The sequence below is a fragment of the Ambystoma mexicanum genome, chromosome 13 (assembly GCF_040938575.1).
Source record: "Ambystoma mexicanum isolate Mex_15411 chromosome 13, UKY_AmexF1_1, whole genome shotgun sequence".
NCBI lineage: Eukaryota > Metazoa > Chordata > Amphibia > Caudata > Ambystomatidae > Ambystoma > Ambystoma mexicanum.
In genome coordinates, this window is record NC_090938.1 from 494,271,132 (window position 1) to 494,294,970 (window position 23,839).

Consider the following 23,839-nt stretch of genomic DNA (forward strand, 5'->3'; position numbering starts at 1 on the left):
CTCACATCGTCAGTGACCATCATCCAATCATCATTATATTACGTCACTCATGCAAACACTATTGGGAAGCATATGTCACCAGCCATGAAAATTAATGACAGTGCACACCCTTACCTAGTGGGACAGCTGTGGTGCTGTGAATCCCTCATCACCTCCACCTAACACTGGGCCTCAATATTGGTGATAGGAGGGCCAGTGTCCAGCAGAAGGAATGGGGTCTTGGGTGGAAATAGGGTACGGGGGGTCCTCTCAGGAGTATGGGCACCGCAAGAGGCAAGATACCTGAAATGACATTGAATATATGTTTGCACCAGCTAAAGGAGTCTGTCTGATAGACTGCACATATACACATCTATGAGGAATGGACTGTTCACCTGTATGTGGGAGGCTGTAGCAGTCCACAAAACCATGTTAGTTGAATACACTGAGCATGGCTGCATGTCCAGTCCCCCAGCTCAGAAAGGTGTCCACTACCATGAGCATTGACTCACCATGCTGAAGAGCAGAATGGCCATGACACAAGGACCAAAATAAATACAGTCCACCCTGGACAAGGACAAAATAAGAATAACACAGTGCACCCTGGATGAGGACATAAAAGGAATAACACAATCTATCCTGGAAGAGGAACAATAACATTATCAAATCCACATTGGACAGGGGATAAAATCAAATATAATCCACCTTGGACCGGGTTAATAAGATGGAGAAAAAGAAAATGTGTCCACCCAGGAAGGGGTGAGGGAGGGGTATAAAAACAAATGGTAAACATCCATGCCCCTCCACAGGCTCATGGACACCAGGGTGCATGAAGAAGGGGTGTGGTGGCAAGAGGATAGAGTTTGTGTGGGGACATGGCCAATGCATCACCTGCATGGTTCAACTAGAACCCCGATCCTATGATGGATCCTGGGACGGTGCACTCTGACCATGCAATACCAAAGCATGGACCTCATTGGATACACAATGGAACATTCTCTTGTGGATGTTATCTTAAAGTAAAGCAAAAAAGTGCGTACAGGCCACTACCCCTGTCCTAGCAGGTCTGAGCGGCCCCAGATGCCTCCATCCTGATAGGTAGGAAGAAAAAGGCCTGAGCCAATCCCAGTCTCTACACTACGGGGAGCCGAGCAGAGAGGAGACCTCCTGTGAATGAGCCGCCTTCATTCAGAGGCTGACCCGCCGCAGACTGGGCTCCTTTGGCACAGGTGGACAGGAGACAGGGTGTTTGCCTAATCTGGATCTGTGGATTTTAAAAGAGTAATGCCGAAGTTTGAATGACCAGGTCCTGAACAAGATGACCCCAGTAATTTCAGTCACCGAAACCGGTTGCCCTAATGTTACTTTGACGATATCTTTGAGTCACGCTAGGATACATGTCTTTCGATTACCTTACACCTTTTCATGGTAACAGATTACGTGTGAGCGATTTATCTTGATCCCCCACGTGGGACCTTTTCTTAATATCCAGGAGCGACCAGTATATATGCGCTGAGAACATATTGCCTAGCTGGTTAATAGAGTTATGTGAAATTCCCCAGGCAATGTTTATCTTGTGAACATACACATGACAGGGTTACTCTGTTCACCTGTCATGGGTCACTCCCTCTGGATTTTTAATAACTGAGTTCATTTTTGGTGCCACATTGATAAGTAGGGATGGCTTTCTCCTCTTTCCCTTTTAGATAGGCGGCACATCACAGTCAATTTGGGGACTGCACCTCCTGACAGGATCAGGGTGTGCTTCTGTTAAGGGACAGTGGTAGTGGTCTGCACACATTTTTTTGCTGTACCTTAAGATAACATGCACAAGAGAGTGCTCCATTGGCCGTTCATGTGAGTGAAAAAGCGATGGGATATAACTGAGGAATGAAAGTGTTTTCCCACTCAGATTTGCAAATCTAGTCGCTGTTTGTTGTGATGTTTACCTCATTGGATACAGCCACTCATGAGAGCAATACATGCATGAGTCCCCCATTTGCTACAAGGTTTTGTGTTTTGGATGTCACGAGTGGCTAAAGAGTCGTTTTGCATGTTGCCCTTGATGTCTCCAACTGCATGTTGACATATTGCCTCTGCTGGTGGATATCCCCTGCAACAAAAATTTCATCATGCAGAGATTGCCTCAAGGAATCTGTGTCTTGACAGCAGAATTCCATTGAGGCCAACATCTCTGCATGCAGGCATTTTACTCAGGGTGTCTGTATATTGACGTTGGTATTTCCTTAAGGCCAAATGAACAGTTGGTGTATACCACACACCTTTTATTTGATTGTGTGTTGATAACATGTACTTATTTTAAGTGATACGCTTAAAGTCTTGAGGTGCAGGGGAGAAAGAAGGGTCCTGGCACATGGATCATAGGAACAGGCAAAGCAAAAGAAAAAATGCCCACAATAGGGGAACTCCCGACCCCTGCACATGATCAATGGCTGAAAACAGCCAAGTACTATTTCACAAGTACAGTACTAATGAAAAAAAGTCTCAATCAGTTTGTCATAGGATAATAGAAATTAGAACAGTCATTAGAAAGGGCTGTTCAGTGCATATAATATAAGCCATGTATATATAATAATTAAAAAAGGGACTTTTTCAAACACAGTTCTGTACTTTTCACAAATTTCTTTTTAATAAGGTACCCAACGTGTTTCGAGCTGGAATGCTCTTCATTAGGAGGTCATAGTTGTGCCGTATAACTGTAGTATAGCAGAGAACAAAAATAAGTAATATCGCCAATCTATATGAATCATGTGATACAAAACACAAAGTACTTAAAGCTTGATAAATCAGCTTTAAGGCAATAGGATTCTTCTTATGTGCAGCTATGGAGTCTATCTTGTGCCCAGGGTCCAAGGAGACTTATCCAACAAACTGAAAAACATAGATGAAGAACGGTTGATGTAACAGTGTAGATCTTAGACCTGGGATGAGAAAACAGCACATACTATACCGACATCTCCCCTGGTAGTGTGCTTTGTGGGCACATAGAGGACTTTGGGTCCCTCATATTAAGTGTTGCTAGTCTACACTAGTCAATCTTCATTCTGTGAAGTAAGGACATAGGTGGGTGTTGAGTGGCCTGAACCAATCCTGTACTAGCATACTGTAAATAGTGTGGCTGTAGAGATACACTTACATGGCTTCTTGCATGAAGCGCGTGCTGTATGTCGCACTTGGAACGCATCTCACCGTGCAGTGATATATAATTGTGGAATGTTGTTATGTTCAATCCGATCTCTAAAGTGAAGAGTAATCTAAGACGACTTGGCTTACTTGAGGTCAACTTCTCTGCATGCAGTGTTTGCCCCAAGGAGGCCATCACCTGCTGCTGGTGGTCCCTTGAGGCCAACAACTCATCATGCAGGGATTGTCTCAAAGCCGAACCATCATCGCGATTGCATGTCCTCTCTCCTCTCCAATAGGCAGAGTTTGGCAGTGTGTGCATCATTTGAGGAGATGACATTTTCAGCCAAGTGATGGATATGCTTGGCCATCTACTGCAGGACCTTATCCCATTGGGCACTTGAACGCAGCGACTCCTCCTTCCACTCTGAGTGTATCCGGCAGCAATACGCCCACCACGTGTGTAGGGCCTACCAAGCTGGGATGCTGAAGCCTGGACCCTTCACAGGGAGTGCACTGTCATTGACTGGCAGTCTACAACCCTCCAACTGATATCAGCATCTGCTGCTGGCCCCATAATGTGCGAAGGTCACCTTACAGACACCAAACCCACCATTGATGCAGGGTTTCTCACTGCCCGATCGAGGGTCTCCTCGCTCTTCTCCTCCAACACAGCAGTTTCAAGGAACTCAAGGAGTTCTGTGGCAGCCCGACAACTCAGTGGTGTACCCTCCACCATGTCCCTCAGTATGCCTTCCACATCAGATGCGGCTGCTTCATTGGCAGACGAGTCAGCAGGCCTGCTAATGATAGCCTGCAACACAAGGGGATTCTCACCAGAAAACAACATACCGGGTTGCACTGGTGGATGGTTGCACCTCCTCCTCATATTCCTCCTCCACCAGTGTGTCCTCAACTGCGCCAAGTCAGACAACAAGATTCAAAGGCCTACCTAACCAGCTGGACATGCATATGTGAATTGAAATGCATACAGACACAATAGGGCCACCCACACATACATCAGACATAGACACTAGGCATGCAGAAATGTGGAAGGCATAGATTAATAGCATTCAATGATCTGTGCAATCATGTCGGTGCATATTAGGTCCGGGCATCAAGCCACGTATTGGGGGAGCAGGCAACCATACATATAGACATACATGTATGAGAGTGGAAGGTCCAACAGTGGATCGATGAAGTTCCATAAAAAATTGCTGAGCCCCTACTCAGCTTCATCCATGCCTATGTGTAACATGTGGCAGTATCATGTTATCTCCTGCTGACCAAACATTCATGCAGGCATTCACGTTGCTAGAATCTCCATCAACCCGTTCGCCACATTGCCCAAGTCCAAATTTGTTACTGAACACACTCACATGCATCTTTACTATGTGTGAAGAGAGTGCAATGTGGATATGGCCAGTGTGCACCTGCAAGACCACTGAAAAATTGACACTCCAAATGTGGTATCATCATCACTCAAATTGTTTTGGGACAACCACTGTCACTTCTGTCTGGAACACACCCTCATGCAACTTCTCACTGACATTGCCACTCATCCAAGTCCACTGGCTGCTGGGGCCAGTGAATGGATGACCATGACATCATCCACTGCTTAGTGTCATTCCATGTGAGTCAACATTTCTGTTCACAATGCACTATTCACAAGCATGACACTGTGAGTTTGACCAATGACATGTGTCTTGAAGTCACATATAGGTGTATTGGCATCGCTAAAGAATCCTGCATACAGTAATGTCTGCTGTAATATCAATGTCAACCTCAAACACAGTGCAAGCATCCACCTTCTAGGAGGCACAACATGTAATGGATGTGCCCATGGATGCATTACTGTGGTACACATGGAGGGGTGAGAGGGACCACTACCAACTATACTGCAACATGTGAATACATATGTGTTGAGGTAATCCTGCATATCATGCCCACATGGCACTCACTCTGATGTGGTTGCATATCTGTCCATAGCCTCCAACACCAACCATCTGCTCACTGCTAATGAGACCAGTGGCAACCTCTTCAAATGGAGTCAGCTCCCCAGCATGTGGTGATCCACCACTAGTAGCCTGGAGAAAGGCCGCATTACTGCCGAGCTTCACCTTGATCAGCTGCATGATGTCCCTCATCCTCTTGTGGACCTCTTCTTTGGTGCGCATCTCCACCCCACAGGCATTTATCAAGTCTGTGACCTCCTGCCACATCATCCACCACTGGGTCACAGGAAGGATACTGCCAGCCCAAGGGTACATGTCGACCTGGTGTTCGCCAACACAATCAGTGAGGATTGTTAGCTCCTTATCTGAAAAGTGCCTCTTCCCTAGTGGCACCTTCTCCTTCATCAGTGCCTCTTCATGGGGTGCTGCCTGTTCAAGCTCTGCAGGCTGGCTCCTCTTAGCCCTAGTGGCCCTTGGAGGTGCAGGGGGACCCGTAGGCTCACCACCATGTTGAGCAGGTGGACCCTTCTTCAGCCGCCTTCCCCGTCCTCATCCTCTCATCGCAGCCCTCCCAACCAATGTGCAAGCGGCGTTCACAGCACGGTACCCGCAAATACTGGAATAAAATCTGTGTGGTACTCCCCAAGCATCTCTGCCTCCATGCACACCAAGAAATCCATCCAATACATCCTATTTATCGCTGCCTCAAGATCTGCGTGGTACCCCCTAAGTATCGCCACCTCTGCACATGGCAGGGAACATCATTTACAAGCGTATGCAAGTATATGCGCAGCGTGTGTGCAGTGCCAAATTTACACGCTGCTGCCACGTGCTTGAATGAGAGACACCTGTTCTTTTGTGTTACTCCTGCCTTGTGCCATATCTTGCCTCCTACGGCCATATTTTTCCTCCAAACCTCATTATCTCCTGTTGCATGGTTGTGTGTCACTGGCTGCTGACCACAAGCACTGCCTTGGAGTGCCTGGCATTCCCCCCTAGCCTGTCCACCTGCAGTTCTTCTGTTTGGCTCCGTGACCACCTCATCTGCCCTATTAGGACTTCCACACCTCAAAACCACAACTGCAGCTTAACAGCATGCATCGTCAGGGCCCAACTTCACCCCACCAGCCTCCAGTGCATCATGTCCAGAATATAGACCAACACCCCTAAGGCCGAGGGCTGTCAATATCACCATTGGGAATGCCATTTGCAGGCATATGCTCACATATGCGCGGCCTGTATGTGGAATTTCCGCGCATAGGGCTCTTCCTCTGATTTTCACACTGCTGCCTCGTGCCAGAATGGGAGACACCTGTTCCTTCATGTTACTTCAGACATATTTTGCCTCCAAACCTCAACATCTCCTGCTGCCTGGTAGTGTGTCATTGGCTGCTGACCACTAGCACTGCCTTGGGGTGTCTGGTATTCCTTGCTTGCTTGTTTGCCTGTGGCTCTCCTGTCAGGCTCTGTGAGTACCTCATCTGCCTCAGAAGTTGGCATCCTGGGTGAGCAGGTCCTGGCCCATTGTGATGCCCTCTTCAATCCACAGAAGCAGCTTTGGACATGTGGGCATCAGAAGATCTGGGCAGACATCACAGCTGCCATCAATGTGGAGGGGGTGGTGGTCCGTACAGTGGACCACGCCAAGAAGCGCTAGGATGACCTCAGGATCCAGAGCCAGGTGAAGGTGGACCTCGATGCAAGTGCCTCTATGGAGGTGAACTCTGCAGGCCACCATCGGATGTCAGCTCCACACCTCCGGATCCTGAAGAGTATAAACCTAACTGCCCATGCCCAAGTCCTTGATCTGCAGGCATGGATCCAAGCTGCTGGTGAGTACTCACAGGGTGAAAGTTTCCAAAGAGTTTGTGTGTCCTGTTGACTCATGTTGATAGCATGCTGCTAACACTATTGGGGATAGTACACATGCATTGGCACTTATGATTGACTCCTATGTTCTTTGTACCATCTTTGACAGTTACTGCGGCCGGAGAAGAAGGTACAAGCTGTGCTATGGAGCTGCAACCCAGGGACAAGACCCCCAGGTGCAGACCCCGGGCACGCCCAGATGTATTCACCTCTTCTAAGGGCAATGTGTGTGGGGGAGCATCCCATACATCTGGCAATGCTGCTGAGGGGGAGTCACTGGATTCCATCATTGTGGTGAACACCTTGGCAGCAGTGGGACAGGGTGATGGTGACTTTGCCATACAGGGGTCACAAGACATGGAGATCTCAGTGGAGGTATCTGGGTTGATGGAGGAGGAGGCCTATGTCGACCTGCCCACGGTGTCAAGTGGGGGTAGCCAGGGGGAAGTGCAGGCTGCACACCTGGCCCTGAGACAGGAGGCTGTGCAGTGCACTGTTGAAGAGTCAGCACAACCTCCTGTCGCAGTGCCATCTGCTGCCACCCTACCCACATTCACTGTTGCCTCCACCCAGAGGCTACGCTTCCTGCTGATGTGGCCATCTGGGATGCAGTGCTGCCACTGCTGATGGGTGGCTTGGGGTGGCAGGCATCTACGTGTGATGCTGTCTAAGCATCTCATGAGATGCTTGTAGAGCTTCAAAGGCAGATGGGCCACCCCTTGTCCCAACTGGCAGCAGCACTTCTTTCTGGAGGCCTCCTTCTCTTCGGTGTCCAATGCAACCTCATCTGAGGCTTTCATGCCAGCTACCAACATGGTTTCCTGTGCCCCAGTCCCACCATTGGTCAGTCCGGTTGTGCCTACATCCCTGGTGGAGGTGGAAGTCTATTCCATGACAGATGAGGTTTTCAATGTGCCAGACCAGGAACTGACAGGGGAACAGGCTGTGGAGGGACATCAGGCACTTGAGGGCAGTGCAGGTGCTGTACTCCCCTGACGCAGACTGTCATCGAGTCGGAGGGAGTACATGCGCTGCAGGCACATTGCCAGGCAGCAGGAGATGTTGACAATGAGCAGGCAAATCCCTGAAGGCACTGCCAGAAGAAGGAGGTGCAGACATGGTGCAAGTGAGGCATGAGGCGTGACAGTCACCTGCAGGTACTGGTGTCGGACCAGGTGCAGTTTGTGAGGCAGCAGGAGGAAGAGAGGCAGCGGGCACATGATGATGCGCTAGCCAGGCCCAGGGCTGACGATGAGGAGAGGATGGGGAACACTCGGGCTGGAGGATTCTTGCAGGACAGTGGAGGAGATTAAGTGTGGGATGATGGAGGTCCTGAAAGCCCTCCAGGAAACACAGGAGGCCTGCCTGCAGGAGGCGGTAGTGGAGGGTGAATCGCCTTTGGCTGAGGCATTGTCAGAGATTGGCATGGACTAGCCCGCAGGTTCCTGTATATGGTTCACTAGTTGTAGGTTTCCTTTTGTTATATTTATTTTTTCAAATACTGTTTGCATTCTTGTACATAGTTTTACATCAGTACAGTTTAATTGTGTTATTTAACACCACTGTTTCCCATTTCTTTGTCCATGTGCAGCTTTTGTTTGTGCATGACCTCCAACTAGGTATGTCCTGTGGCTGTCATGTGTGTTTAGGGTACACTCTGTGGGTGAAGTTGGTACTGGCTTATTTGCTGGAGGACATGTGTGCATGCTTCATGTGTGTGTGATGTTTAGTTTGATGCCTTCATGGCCAATGTAGATATGTGGACAACGGTAGATACAGGGAAATGACATGTTTGGAGTTGCATGAGTTTGACGTCTTTGTCATTCACATGTGTTGCTTGGCTACTTCCATGCTTTGCAGTACAGGCATGTTGGTCATTACTGTACGTGGTGTGCGTGGCTGTGTCTAACATGTATGCTGTGGTTGGCATTGCACTTCCTTTGTACATGTGCTCATGGGTGTTGGGTCATTTTGGGGGTTGTTTGAGGTAGGCATGGTGGCATTACTTTGATTGTCTTGCCCATATGGCCATGTGCTCATGTGTTTCACAAGTAGGGAAGGGAGCATTGCAAGTGTCTAGGTGGCAAGGGATGGTTGCCTGGTGCCATTCATGAAGCAGGGCCATTGCATGCTTGCTGTCAGTTTATCAGCGTCGGTTGAGTGTGTTTTGGATTGTGCCTCTAATGGTGGTGATGCAGGGAGACATTAGGAGATGAGAGGTGTGTTTCATGATGATGCAATACCAAAGCCTGCACCTCATTGTATACGGCCACTCATGAGAGCAATGTGTGCATGAGTCCCCATTTGCTACAAGGTCTTGTGTTTTGGAGTGGCCAAAGAGTTCTTATGCATGCTGACCCATGATCTTTTATTGAGATGGGTGCACATTTGTTTAGGTGCCTGGCCAGATGTTCCATGGAGCAGGGATGTCTGAGGTCTCTGTTGGCAGCTCATTCACCTCCGGCCATTCATTTCTCAGGATTTCTGTTTCTTTGATGTCCATATGGTTGTGCTCACACTTCAAAAACAGGCAAGCAGTGGGGCATCTTTTCTGACAATGTTGGGGGGACATGCCATCTAAATAAAAGGGGCCCTGCCAAATGGGTGGGAAAAAATGGTGTGCCAAAAAATGTGGGCGGGACAAGCACCATTGCCTCACCTTTGTGCCCCTCCTTATAATTATGCCCATGCAGGCCAGAGGAGTACAGGTAGCTAAATGCTCCAGAGTGAACTGGGCCATGGGTGTATTTGGTGTGCTTCCTTAAATGAAGGGGTTGGGGGCGTAGATCAGTGTAGTATTGGGAGGAAGGCAGACCTGTGCGTTCCACCTTAAATTAAGGGGTTGTGGTGCAAATTAGTGAGAGTGCTAGGATGAGGGTGGACTTGTGGGTGCTGCCTTAAATTAGGGAGTTGGGGTGCAGATTAGTAGGGGTACTGGGACGGGGTAGACTTGTGGGTTCCGCCTTAAGTTAGGGGGTTGGGGTGTCGATTAGTCTTGCTATTGGTAGGTGGGAGGACTTGTGGGAGCTGCCTTATATTAGGGGGTTAGGGCACAGATTAGTAGGGGTACTGGACGAGGGAGGACTTGTGGGTGCCGCCTTACGTAAGGCAGATGGGGGCACAGATTAGTAGGGATACAAGGACGAGGATTTGGTTGCAGGAGAGGAGTGGAAGTAATGTTGATTGCTGGTAAGTAGTCCTTGATTACTTTTGTTGCATGATGCGGCACAAACATTGTTCAATAATGCTATGCTCTGTTTGCCTTGGGGCGTGTTGTGGCCGTTCTGGACGCTACTCGTTTTTCTTTGCGCTGCTGTTTTCTGCACACATTTAATTCCATTAATCGCTCTAAGCGCTTTAACATTTCGTCGGCGCAATGTTCTTGTGCAGACTTAGTGCTTTTTTGTAAATTAGGCCCCATCACTCTACAAAAGTCAACCTTCAGCTTAACTCACTACTTCTCAGCTCCTGTTTTTACCATAGAATTGATGCAAGCTTACAAATATTTCAAGCGCTTCTTCTGAATTTGGGGTATAGCACGAGGGAAGGTTCTCATTTGTATTGCAGTGGACTTTGTTTGCATTAGGGAAATACTTCCTTTGGCCTGAGTATTTTTACCTTAATGTTCCAATTTCCAATATCTGGAGATTTTACTTTTATTAGTAGCAACCCTTACTTTTTTAAAACAATTAATCCACAGATTTCCTCTTTTTAAAAATGTTATGAAGGCTCCAAGATCACCAGTCAGTCCAGCATATCATTGCCCCTGTAATCACATCTGTAACAAGTTGTAGGTAACTTGGAAAAACACAAAAAATAAAAACACGTAAACTAATGGTTTTAAGTCCAATGTATGGATGGGCCTGTGATGCAACAACTAGGAACCCAAGACAGTGCACGAGTGGAGTGGAGTGCATAAGATACAACGCCTCCACATTTCTTGCTTTGTTCATTTCTTGCGGGTGCTTCATAGCTCTAGCATGGCACTGGTCCAAATAGAGGTATGTGGGTTTGACTCTGTGTGTGTGTCTGTGTGTGTCTGTGTGTCTGTCTCTCTTGCAAATTGTCTGTGCATCTCTCTACCTATCCACCTGTCTGCCTGTCTGTTTTTCGACCTACCTGTCTATATAGATACCTACCAGGTATCTTCCTATCTCTCTGCTTAAATATTGATCTATCTGTATACCTTGATATCCATCTATCTGGCTGCCTAATGGTCCATTCACCTGCATGTGTCTTCATCGTCCATTCGTCCATCCATCCATCCATCCATTGATTCGTCTGTCCACCTGTCCATCTATTCATTCATCTGACCGTCCGTCCATCCATCCGTCTGCCCATCCATTCATTCATCTATCCATCTGTCTATTCATTCGTCCGTCCATCCATAGGTCCATCCGTGCATCTTTCTGCCCATCCATCCATCCATCCATCCATCCATCCATCCGTCTGCCCATCCATCCATCTATTCATTCGTCCGTCCGTCCATCCATCCATCCGCCTGCCCATCCATCCATCTATTCATTCGTCCGTCCATCCATATGCCCATCCGTGCATCTGTATATCCATCCATCCATCCGTCTGCCCATCCACCCATCTATTCATTCGTCCGTCCATCCATCCATCCGTCTGCCCATCCATCCATCTATTCATTTGTCCGTCCATCCATATGCCCATCCGTGCATCTGTCTGCCCATCCATCCATCCATTTGTCCGTCCATCCATCCATCCATTGATTCGTCTGTGCATCCGTCTATCTATTCATTCGTCTGTCCATCCATCCATCTATTCATTCGTCCGTCCATATGTCCATTCGTGCATCTGTCTGCCCATCCATCCATCCATTGATTCGTCTGCCCATCTGTGCATCTATTTATTCGTCTGACCGTCCGTCCATTTATCCGTCTGCCCAGCCATTCATCCATCCATCCATCCATCTGTCTATTCATTCGTCCGTCCATCCATATGTCCATTCGTGCATCTGTCTGCCCATCCATCCATCCATCCATTGATTCGTCTGCCCATCTGTGCATCTATTTATTCGTCTGACCGTCCGTCCATTTATCCGTCTGCCCATCCATTCATCCATCCATCCATCCATCTGTCTATTCATTCGTCCGTCCATCCATATGTCCATCTGTGCATCTGTCTGCCCATCCATCCATCCGTCTGCCCATCCATCCATCTATTCATTCGTCCGTCCATCCATATGCCCATCCGTGCATCTGTCTGCCCATCCATCCATTCGTCCGTCCATCCATCCATCCATCCATCCATCCATTGGCACGGAATGGTGAGTGCCGATGTAATCCTTCATTCTGGTGGTCTGTAGGCATGATGTGTAGACCTATGCAGAGAAGGATCACGCGGATCCAGCTTATTGTGTTACTCTGGATCTACTGCCCCGGCCCGAATACATTGATGCATGTTTCACGTTTCAAAAGTATAGTATAGTTTGACTGATCCAATTTCCGAAAGGTTTCTGGCGTGTCCCCCTCTAGGAACAGGCTCCATGTGTGCTAAACATGTCGAAATCCGAAGCAGACCATTCTGAGCTATGCATCCCGAAAGGGTGGCTTTTGTAGTCCATGGAAAACCAAACGCAAAAGACTTAGGGCCTGACTCCCAGAGTGTTTTCCTGTGGGATTGCACCATTATAAAACGCTTCTGTGAATCAGGCCCTAGACTGGGCCCAATGTGCCATGCGTGTTCGGATTTGGGCAGCCCAATGGCTGGCACAACATGGTGACATTCCATAGGTGCGCTGAAAAGTTACAGAGGAAAAGGATTTCTCAGGAGCCTTCGGAAAGTGTCATGTAACCATAACTACTTCTTTTTTCCGTATACATGGAGCCGCACCATGTGCGCGTGAGGCTTTTTGAGCGTTGCCCTCTTGAGAGAATGATTCCTAGATGGGCACAGCTAAGGCAATATACCACTTTCTAGGTAGAGTGATTTGTGCAGAATGCCACGTTGGTCCAGTGTGGAAGCCTGGCTTTGGGGCTTCCTGTTTGCAAGTTTGCAGCATTTTGGCTTCAAGCCGCATCCTCCCATGGCATCTTCATTTTCCAAACACCACAGAATGCTTTCTGCCCGGTTGCCTGCTAGAGCTTAACTAGCCCTCCGAGCACAGCTGCTATCATCTCCATCCATTATATGGGAGAAGGGGGCAGTCCAGAGGCACAACATTTGACAAAGCTAGAAGTGATGTCACAGGAAAAGGGAGATCTGCCCAGACGAGTAGGGTGGCGATGAGGGAGTGTGTGGGGTAGATCGAGTCCCCGGGATTCAAGATCAAACTATTGTAGTCATGAATTGATCCCTAACATCTCGACGCCCAAAAGAATGGATATGGGGACAGGTGACGCACCATCTGCTGTATATCACATTAGAATGCAGGACTACAAGTACCGGATTGCAAAGTGGCGATCAGGGTTGGTTAGGCATTTTATCCCTGACATTGTTCAGCTTCAGATGGTTACAATCATCCCTCTGGAATATAAATGTGTAATGACGCTACCTGCTCATAGTAATTGATTGACGCAGGCATACAGCTTGTTGCCCAAAAGAGACATCATTCACAGGTCAGTTTCAAATAATATGTGATTAGAGACATTGCATTTCACCAGAAGAAGCATCACTCCCTTTCTTAATTACTACTGGCAGAAAATATATCCTAGGATAGGATTCACAAAGGAATAGGCACACACAGGATGGGGTATTTGTGTAAGCAGCCGCACCAAAAAACTAAAATGCAGATTATGCAAATCAGCTGGTGGCTTTAAATTTAAGATAAGAATTTTAGTTTGAGTGACGTAAAAAGCCATGTTTCGCAAACAAAAGTGTGCCAGAGCAAGTGGGATCAGTATGTGGGAACTCTGCTTGCAAGATTAGATGGCCCCCAACTCCCACAGCTAATGGCCCATCTATTCCGCCTGGTTTCTGCCGCAGGCCACAAGGAAGGACTGCCCACAGCCAACAGAGAGGCGGCGAAGCACGTGATCGCGGCAACACTGAAGCAACTTTCAACAACCACTACGATTTGGCCGCTGGGGAAGGTATTTGTATTTGTTTTATTTGTAACGTGCACCGTCAGGCCCGGAGGCATCAGGGCGCAACTTAGACATGGTTACATAACGAGCATACATATATACAAACAGGTCACACCGACACAGGTGAGTGGGCACATCACACACGAGGGCGCACTTGGCGTCCCGGGGGACGCCACTGGTCTGTGGACATGTAACAAGAGCTCCGTCCATTCACAGCATAATTAACTAGCTCCCGTGGCAGGGCCGGCTCCATAGAGCACTGCAGAACCCCGCCACCTGCTGATCAAACTAGACAGACACAGCTCACACAACCCCCGAACACGTGCGAGCCGGAAAGTCTCAAGCGCATTCTGTTTAAGACTATTACCAGTGGTGGAAATGGAAAATAATTGGTGGGGGATTGCACAAGGGCCGGGGTGGGGGCTCCCCGAGGAGGTGGGTTAAGGGGGCAGAGCTGGCAGTTGACCTCCAATCAAAGGAAATGTCCAAAATAATAGTTTAAAATGGTGCTATTTCTTTCCTGCCGCTTCTTTTCCAAACTATATATCAATCCGCTTTGAACCCCTTCCATGCAACTGGTGATGCGTTACTTCACTATGCAGATAATAATAATAATAATACTTTATTGTGATACAATCCAGGAATTGGATTTTACACAACTCATATATTTTTATACACATTTCAAAACAAGCAAATCATACATATCAACTCAATTAAATTCTATATAGAAAAAAATACATAAAATACATAAAATCCATAAAATCACATAACAGCAACCTAAATAATAAGACAAATTCCACAGTCGTGAGAGTGCCCTATAGAAAGTAGATAAGAATAATATAGAACAGACATACAATATGATGTAGTATTATCAATCATTCATTCGTTCTATCATTGGATTCACTATCCCCAAATAACAGAAAGTCATAAGCCCATGGGTATCACTTTATTTCAGGAGTGGGAGAGTTATTATCACTGGAGTAAGGGCTTTATCTGATTCCATACCCTAAAAAGAGCTAGCTGTAGACTTAAGGCAACTGGGTTCAGGCATCCATATCAGAAAACCTCATCTTTTATCGCCTCATAATTATGAACCCATTTCTCATAAGCGTTCATATATATCGAACCAAGTTTTGAGCAAAGTGTTAAAACGTGCCGAGTTGTTTCAAGTACTCCAGATACCTGACAAATTCTACAGGTCCTGGACTCTCGGGGAATTTTTAACCTTGGCCCAATGATCGTGAGAACCGGGAGCTGGTTTGTTCTCAATTGCAGGAGAAATCGTCTAACTTCGGGCGCCGGGGATAATAGTAGGTACACTTGGGGTCTTAGATATCTATGGGTGACGTGGGAGACTGCCTCATAGCCTTTAAGTGTAACTAGGTGATCTGTGTTCATACACCAGTCCCACTTATTTAACTTATCTAGGAATGATCTTTTCTGGTGTTTAAATGGTAAATGTTTTAGCTTTTCATGAGGCCAGTCAATGTCCACAAACAATGATTCATTCAAATCTTTATATGAGCCGCCCCTAGGATGTTTTTCAAGGTCATAACTTTGTCCTGCCAACTTAAGCAATTTACATCGAGGATTTGCTAAGGCTTTCAGGTAGAAGGAACCTCGTGCTCGCAGCAGCATCCCTCTCAGGGAGATTAGTCCCAGTTCCAATCTCAGATATTGTACTGAGCAAGAGGGTCCCAAGCCAAAGACACTGCGCCAATAGTGGCCCTCTAGTGTATTTAACCACGTCAAGTCTTGCATTGCTAAGGCCTCCAAGCCATATAGCACTGCAGGAACAAAGCACTGCTGGTACAGCTTCATAATACCAGCCAGACTAAAACCTGCAGTCCCCTTAGCAAATCTGCAGCCCTGGAGGGTGAGCAATTTAGCTCTCCTTTTTTTATTTCTAATAATGGCTTCATAATCTGATGGCAGATATGCAGATAATAGTTTTGACTGGTGTTGCTGAGTAAATATTCTTTAAAATGCACAATTTGCATCCCATTTTATAAAATAACCGCCCCACCCCCTTGGCTACTGTTCAAACAGGGTAATTTCTGTTCGCCAGCGTTTTATTTTACTTGACCCACACCCGGCTCAGCTCATGCAGCTCCCCTCTGAAAGCAGTTGGGTGGCTGCATCATGTGTGATATTTTTAATGTTAATAGGGGTATTTATTTTTTCATGCAATGTTTGTCGGATACCTCTATATTTATTTATTCATGCAATGTTTGTTGGATTCAAGTATCCGACAAACATTGCATAAATAAATAAATAATCCGGCTCCATGTATCTGACATTGTATAAATAAATAAATAAACTGGGTCGTGGCGGAGGACCAGGTCGTGGCTGAGGACTGTAACTTCCTCTTGTGACCCCATGCACAGGTTCAGCAGAGGAAGTTACAGTTTGCTCGTGGGCGCTTTCTTTTCTTTTTTTTTTATCCCCTAGCCTGACTTTGGCCGGATCCTGAGATCTGGCTACATATCTGGGCCGGATCTCGGATTCGGCGAGAGCCGGCCCAATCGCCAGCGCTATTACTACCCCAACCGTTTTAGAACAACTGTCTAGATGGACTCGGCATTTTGGAAAAAATGTACATCACAGGAAAACCTAAGCCGTTTTTCACAGCACAGCAGGGCCGATTCGAGTACGAATAAGCCAGTTCAATCTGCAAAAATAGGTTTATCAAAGCATATCACTTAGCTTTCATGGAAAAACGTAGTGCCAGTACAAAAGGGTTCGATGGGTCTTGCAGCAAAGTCCACCAGTGTGTGTATTTGGCACCGGTCATGGCTTTGGCGCAGTCTCGGCGGCAGAGGGCGCTACGCACAACTTAATGGCAACAGACCTAAGAGCCGCGAGCCTATCCAAAAAGCGTCACGTGGTGGAAAATGAGGAACAGCGCGCAGGACCGTTTCTAAACAATAGAGCGCCTAGAGTGAAACTCTGGAATGCGCCCTCATACTGCAAACACTGGCACAGGATATCTGCTCCAGCATAAAACTATTGCAATACAAGCAAAAGCTAGTTGTGTTAACTTGTGGCTAAAGTACTTTAAGGTAATACGCAGACATTGCGAAAAATATGCGAATATTGCAAAAAAAGTACTCCCTTTCATTATCAGATGTATATGTTCATTGTCTGTAGCGCACGCGCCTAGATTTGGTTTCTGAAAAAGCGTCCATTGCTGCTGCATGTTCCGATCCGTTTGCTCTAAATGGAAACTGACTAGACTAGAGCCAATTGCCTTTTGTCAGCCAATAAAGTGCACACGCTTGTTTTATCAGTTAGAATTTATGGAGCGCCTCTGTCAATAGGCAGCAGCAACCAAGAGTCTCAGGGCGACCCACACATTTGGAGACAGCAGAGATGTGTTCATTGTGAATATGTTGCTGCAGCAATACCTTGTGTCATTGTCACTTCTGTAATATAGTATAGCAAACCAAGAGTGAAGCTTTTTTGGATAGCATGTGCACTGTGAACTCAATCACTAATATGGGCTACCAATGTTGGCAAAAAGCACAGCAAGATTAAATGACGTGAAGAGGATCACATAATGTGGTCAAGTAGTGGGGCCTGGATTTGAGCCACTTGATCACATATCTTCCTTGCTTTAGTTGGTACTGCTATGTGTTAATGTTTGGCTTCCCAGGGCAAACATAATATTCTACTTTATTCAGAGGACATGAAAAGTTCACAAATCACATAATAAACCAACCCGACTAAACATGATGTTGACTATAGACATGTTGAAAAATAGAGTATGATTGTAGCCTTATTTTCACCAAGTTGAATGGAAGACTCCAATTACCACCATGGAAAGTCATGAGAAGATATGGTACTCAAAAATCACAAAATCACAGAAGTGCCATTATCTGGATAATTCCATCCCTTTTAAAGCACCTTTTAAAGCACCTCTATGAGCTGAGCACCCATCAAATGACCTGTAGGGCAAAGCCAGTTGTTCATCTTCTTAAGGTGAATAAAATGAGAACCATACAAGTCGGGTAATACTAACACTAGTCTCGGGAGGATAGCTCAGGGCCAACATGCTCGCCTTGGAAGCAACACAGGCTCTGGGTATTAAGCGTGTTATAAATAACCTATCATATCCTATCATTACTTACTTTGAAAAGGCTCCAGTGCAAAAATGCAGCTCTTCCTCCGATACAGTGGGTGATACTTGGTAAGCTCTGTTCATAGAATCTACTCAGAGCCGCCGTCCTCTCCAAGCGTGCCCACAGAATGCTGCTCTTTCACACTCACAGGAGAAGTATCAGAAAATTACTTTTCGAGTTTCCTCAAGTCAAACACACTCACGACTTCAGTGGGCGATGCTGACAGCCTCACGGCAGACCTCGTTACAGTTTAGGCAGAATAAACGAATGTGGCCTACTGTAGAGGTTTGTGTTTAAAATACAGATGGTTACCACAGCCTCACATCATGTCTGCCTTTGGGGGAGAGCTACCTGCTACCGTGCAGCATGATAACAGGTGGCTTAAGACCAGAAACACGAGTGATCATATTGAGGTGAAAGCTGCTTAGGAGACATGCACAGCTGAGATTTTAAAAGCTAAATCTGCGTGTCCCCGGAGGCAACAAGGCTTGGCCGATAATAGACCAGAAGCTCTATTTAGAATAATTCAACATTTTACTCACCCTCTGTGTATCAATACTAGTCTTCAAGCATCTCAGAAAGTGGCCGATGATTTTAATGTGTTCGTCTCGAAAAAAATGCAGTTGATCCGGATGAATATAGATGCTCAATGTGTACATTTATATCGCAAAGCAATCACCGAGGTGTCATCTTTGGGAAACCAAAACATGCTGCCTGAATTTGCTTTCTCACCAGTTAGCCTGGAACATGCAATCCACTTGCTAAGTAATTTCAAACCTACCAACTACACGTATGACCCGGTGCCTGCCCATCTTGCAAAGTAGCATGCACTGGCTCTTGGTGAGCCTGCTCAGTCCCTGATTAATGCTTCATTAACCCGAGGGTATGTACCATTGGAACGTAAGAGATCCTACCTTACTCCCCTGCTAAAGAAGTCAACTTTGGATAACACAGTTGTGTCCAATGATTGACCCATCGCTGGTTTACTGTGGCCTGCCAAAGTTCTGGAAAAAGTTGGGACTGGACAACTTCAAACGTTTCAAGAGGAGAATAATATCCTTGACTCCTTTCAGTCAAGATTCAGGCCAGGCCATGGCACCGAGACGGCATTAACTGGCATCTGAGACGATCTACTCAAGGCTGCCGATGATGGCGATGTCAGTATGCTTGTCATGCTGGACCTATTGGCGGCTTTCGATACTGTGGATTTTGACGTTCTAAAGTCTAGACTGCTATTGGTGGTTCAAGTATCTGTTGATGCGTTGAACTGGTTTATGTCTTTCCTGACTGACCGTGTCCAGCAGGTTAAAACTGGATCATATTTGCCTGACCCCTTGCCTGTCATCAGTGGAGTCCCGCAGGGCTCCTCCCTGTCGCCACTTCTGTTCAATGTGTACATTTGTTCATTGCATTAAATTTTCTCCCAATTCAATCTTTGCTATCATTCCGATGCTGACGATACCCAGATCTACGTCAGATTAAAGCATCATTGTTTTTGGCTCAAAGGCCAAGGAGGCCAATGTGGTGCATTCTGACTCATGTCCAACTCTATTTATGGCTCCAACCAAATATACCCAGAAGGTAAAAAAGCTAGGCTGCATTTGACAGTCTAATCTAAGTTGCACATTTTCGTGTTAATCAGGCTGTGAAGTCAGTTTACTTCCGGCTCAAGCTCCTAAAGCCACTATTACCTCTCATCTCAGAGAAAGATGAACCAATAGTGGTTGGAACACTAGTCAATGCTAGACTAGATTATTGTAATGCCCTCTTGATGGGCATTCATGGATATCAGCTCCAGAGACTGCAGGTAGTCCAAAATGCAGTGATTAAATTGATTTTTGATCTAACTAGGAAAACTGCCATCTCTCCTTTTTTAAAGGAGCCTGCATTGGCTCACGGTGCAACAAAGGATTCTGTTCAAGATCCTGTGTATGGTTTTCAAGTACATTCCTGGCTTGGCCCCAGCTTATTTATCATCTAAGATTATCCATTATCATCCTAACCGTACACTACGATCTGCAGGACAGGGTTTGTTGGTGGTTCCCTTTTCTAGATCCTCTACATGGGGCAGTAGACGTTTCTCCCTTATGGGCCCGCAAACTGGGACTTCACTGCCAGGAAACTTACAACAAAGCGAATCCCTGAGTATATTTAGAAATCAATTGAACACTTACCGATTTATATAAAATAAGATACCTTCAGCAGAAATTCTGTGTGATCTTTTGTGGAATTGCAATCTGTGCCCAGATGCAGGTTTCTGCTGGGACCCTCTTGGGTATGCGCTATACACATTCTCAAATCAAATCATGATGCCTGCTGGGCAGGTAGTTGAGACCTCACTTTATGTCCAGGGTGTAATGTAATGTAACATGATCTTGTAAAGTCCCCTTCTGCCATTTTGGTGGTCTCTTGGCACCTAGGTCTGCAATGGGAGGGAGGGCTAGACGGCATAAAGGGAGAGGCAGGACATCTGAGGTCTTGATGGGTGCAGATTGGAAGTACCCAGGTCAGGCATGCTGATATTAATCTAGGTGGCATGTGGCTGTGAAACCTGGGTGTCTATTTGTGCAGACGGGGAGGACCCAAGATCTATTAGCTGACAGGACTGGGATACCGGGAGAGCCTCTGGTCTGGGAGGAGGCCTGGGTGTTATGTGATAGGACTGAAGGTGTTGGGGACTTTGTAGAGAGCTCCAAATAGTTATCAGTATTGGGTAGGTAATGCACGGTTGGGCCTCCTAGCAGGTGTAAGGCTGCATTGTGAATGGGAGTTTGTGTGTGAAGTGTAAATGTGGTGAGAGATTGAAAAATGAGTGGGTTAGTTAGGGGAAGGTAGGATGGGTAGTTAGAGAGGCTCTTTAGGAGTCCTATGTTTGAGGTTAATTGGCTGAACTAACCAGGTTAGGGTTTCTTATGGTTACGGGTTCAAGGGGGAGGTCCTGTAGTGTTAGTTTAAGTCAGGACAGTGGTGTTCTTACTGTCCTTGAATATGTTTGTATGATGACTGTTGGGGGGGTTGCTAACGAGGGTCTGCAACATTTGGTTTTCCTTCTGTTTTGAACTACAGTTACCACCATCACTAGCCAACGTAGTCAATAGTGAGGGATCATGGGAGATGTAGTCCAAAAACATAAGGAGAGCCGCAGGTTGCAGTTACCTGGCATAGGCAATGCAATGTGAGTGTGACGCAGAATAAAGACACTAAACACCTGACTGTTTGCTCTAGAGTGAGGCCAACATAACCAGCACTGGCTCCTTTAAGAGCGCTCCGTGTAAACCCATTCCACAGGGCCCTACCCATACACACATAAAGGGTGACAACAGTGGGGGGTGAACACTGGGGCACTATGACAATGTCACCAACCCAGACAATTCCTACTTCAATTTTAACACCATGCTACCTTAGATTAGTCCCAAGGTGCGCACAAACAATCTTGCTCATGTACGCCAGATCTCATAAAAATATACACAAATTGTAATTTTGCAATTAGTAATTTTGTCTGGCATTATTCAGTCTGACTAACAAGGGTATGTATGTGCGGCCCAGTCCATACACATAAGCAGAAGGATCAGCAGCAGATGGGAGCTAGAAAAGAAAGCGTTCATAATGTTCCTGAATAATAGCAAGTTTTGAATGGTACAAAGTTCCCCAGATAGGGAATTCCAAGATCTATTTGCCAAGGTCAGGAAGGCGGCACCTGACTTGACACTCTTCTTAAGGTGTGCAGGGAATATCGACCTTGTTTGTATGCATGGCTCTCTGCAGTCTGTAATATGGACACACATTAAAGCGCCGTTTACGATAGATTGGCGCTTTGTGGGCAATAGTAGGCATGTAACCTGGCTTCAATGGCAAGCCAGTGAAGCTTCCTCAAAATGGTAGTTGTGCCTTCTTGATGTGCCAGTCCCTATACGGGCAGATGAATTCCGCAGACGCTAAAGCAGGTGAATAGCCACACTGGTGCGCCAGCTTATATAGCAGCAAAGGAGTCCAAGATGGAACCAATAATAGTTCTGGCAAATGTTGCGCAATCTTCAGCGGAAAGTAGAAGCCGCAGTTGGCTGAGGAGCACACGATGGAATTGAGCAGAACTGAGCACATAGCTAGCATGGGCACTGACATAGGGGGGAATATCTAAACAGATGCCCAGTGATATGAACTTCGGGTTGATCTTGACCAGAGAGCCCGAGCGTGCCAGACTATAGTACATTTTAGATGCCTCGCTCAGTAGACGAGGGGAGACCACCAAGAGCTCCGTTCTATCTTGGCTCAGGCCCGTCTAGTTTTCACACATACATTTCTCATTGTGCTAAAAAATTTGTGGATATGTTGGATTGGACATCTAGACCAAGGCCAAATCTTTATTTATTTATGTATTTATAAAGCACCGGCAGCCCGCAGACATCGGGGCACTAACATAGACACAGTGAGACTAAACATATAAAACAAGACAGCCTGGGTTAGCATATTTGGGATGAGGCATAAGGCAGCTAACTGAAGCTAACTGAATAGAAACTGCGTATCATTGCTGTAGTTTTGGAAAAGTGAGCCGAGCTCCAGGAGTAAGCAATGCTCTTCTAGAAATGTCTGGCATGATGTTGTAATGCCTGTCAGTTTCCCCACGTGTACCTGCCTCTACTGTATTTTCCAAGCACATATATCCTGCTTGCTGCTGCTGTTGGTGCTCTTGTTCAGAGCAGAACTGTTTGGCATTTTGATGCTTAACTGACCTATAGGGCAGGACCCAGTGGTCGAAGTGTACAATAAAAAGTAGAGGAACGACGTTCCGTCTGCCCCACTCCCTTCCCCATCCCCTTTTCTGCTCCCTTCTCTACCAAATACCCACCGCCATTCCCCCCACTCCCACTTCCACGCCCAAATTCAAAACCCCAACCTGGGTCCTTCCTTTTCTCCCCTTGGCCATACACCACGCTGTTCCTTAAACCATTTCTCTCTCGACGGAAGAAAACAATATGAATTGAAATGACCACTATTAGTGTGTCATTGTCCCCTCTCAGCACGCAGCTTTATGCAGGCCCCCTTCCAGTCACCCAACATTCTCAAGTGACATGCCCAGGACTATTGGCCACTGACACACCACTCCCATTACCTGCAAACACATCCGTGCCTACACAAGCACCCCTGCGCCTACAGCACTTCCCAGAATGCTGCCGGACTGCTTGGGAATGAGTGTCATGCGCGAGCAGTTCATTGAAATAAACAACCCTTAGCCTGCACTTGTGAGATAGCAAAATGCGGTTTGACACAGGATTTTTACTGGCGGAGAAGTAGATTCCAATCCCCAGCTTTGGAACATTATTTTTTTTTTAAGTGGCCTTTCCTACTGTCCTGGAACGGTACTCCAGGCACAGAAAGTAAGAGAACTAAAACACATTTCCCTGAGAAGGCAACGCCGTACCCTTTAGTTCCCTCCCACTTTGACCTCTGTCAGGACCAGACTGAAATGTACATGCATCATTTTCCTCGGGTGTGGCCCAGAGTGCTAAGACGTGATTCTAGGCCCTCCTGAGTGAGCATTATCCGCTAGACCAGGTTATTTGACCTCGTACATTCACAGCAGAGAGCGTCTGGCCCTTTTGATGTTGCCTGTGTCCATTTTCTGTTCCTCTGCCCCCCCCCCATTTCTGATTGGTGGTTGTGGCTTCCATTCACCACTTTTCATGGTTAACCTCTGTGTCCTGTGCAGTATTATAGCATT